The 1,232-nt window shown below is 44.5% G+C and overlaps 1 pseudogene; it reads left to right on the forward strand.

Annotated features, from left to right (window-relative positions):
• The first annotated feature begins 44 nt into the window (after positions 1-44).
• LOC112617770 lies at positions 45-822 on the forward strand (annotated as a pseudogene).
• The last annotated feature ends 410 nt before the right edge of the window (positions 823-1,232 follow it).

The following is a 1,232-nucleotide window of genomic DNA, read 5'->3' on the forward strand; positions in this document are numbered from 1 at the left end:
CACTGCCATTCTCCTGGTGCCCCTCCAGGCTCTGGCTTGAGCCACTCCAGGCAAGAGCTGACTAGGCTACAGCCCAGGAACAGCCTGGGACAGACGACCAGGACTTTGCCATCTCCTTCACAGGGGACACAAGCTCAGGTTTCAGAGCTTCAGGTGAGAGCCGCCAGCATTGCAGAGCTAGGAGTCTAGAGAGGAAAAACCAGGCGCCTCTAGAATCAGACTCAACAGCTGGCTCTTTCTCTTCAGTGATCACCTCCCCAGGCCTCAGTTTCCTCATGTGTATACTGTAAAGACAGAATCAGATGACATTCAATGGACAGTGATCCTCCAAAAATATTTGATTCTGTGAAAAGTCAGCGAAATTTAGTAATCTTATGCTATGTGGAAACACACTGGGGAGTCTCTCTGGCATCAAGGATGAGAACCCACTTGGAAAGAAGCATATTTCTGTTTGTTCGTTAGAGGAGTTTCACAAATGGGAATGGACTCAAGGGTGTATTCAACTGTGTGTGTGAAGAAGCATCATATAAAAAAGTGAGCAAATGAGAATAAGCCTCTAATCCTACCTGTGAGCAGCACTGCTGTGTACGTTGATTCCTACTGATTGAGCCGATCTTGCTGCTGCTGTGATGTGGCCACCGTGGTGAATGCAATCAGCCCAGTAGGTAACCACACAGGGATTCTCCTTATCAACCACCTCTGACCCCAGTCCTAATGCCTGATGCTTTCTCTGTGTCTCCAGGCTCAACAAGGGGCTTGGTCTGTTATTGCAGAATATCAGGCTGTCATTTTTCTAAACACCGCTATGGGACTGCACCAATAGTGGGATCTGTTGTCTTTTCTGCTGCCTCTGAACATGGAGCACAGAGGAAAATGTGTTCATCATTTGCTTTGAGATCTAGAGAACTTTCATTACTCCTTGTCTTCAATTTTCTTTTCTTACTCCAAATAAAGTCTTTGTGGCAAGTTCTCTGTGTTTGTACCTGCTTGTTGTTTAATGCATCTCTTAGTCAAGACTCTTTGGGATGCAAGTACCAGAATCCTAAATTCAGCTTTTTAAGCAAAATACAGCTCCAAATTCTAACAATATCAAGGACAAACATTGGCTTCAGACACAAATTGATTTACAAGCACAAATTATGTGGCCGATTTCTCCTTTTACTTCTCTCTCTTTTCACTCTGCCTCATTTCTATTGAATTCACTCAAAGGTAACTCCCATGTGGTAGGAAAA

Source organism: Theropithecus gelada, unplaced genomic scaffold (assembly GCF_003255815.1).
Source record: "Theropithecus gelada isolate Dixy unplaced genomic scaffold, Tgel_1.0 HiC_scaffold_4120, whole genome shotgun sequence".
NCBI classification, from domain to species: Eukaryota; Metazoa; Chordata; class Mammalia; order Primates; family Cercopithecidae; genus Theropithecus; species Theropithecus gelada.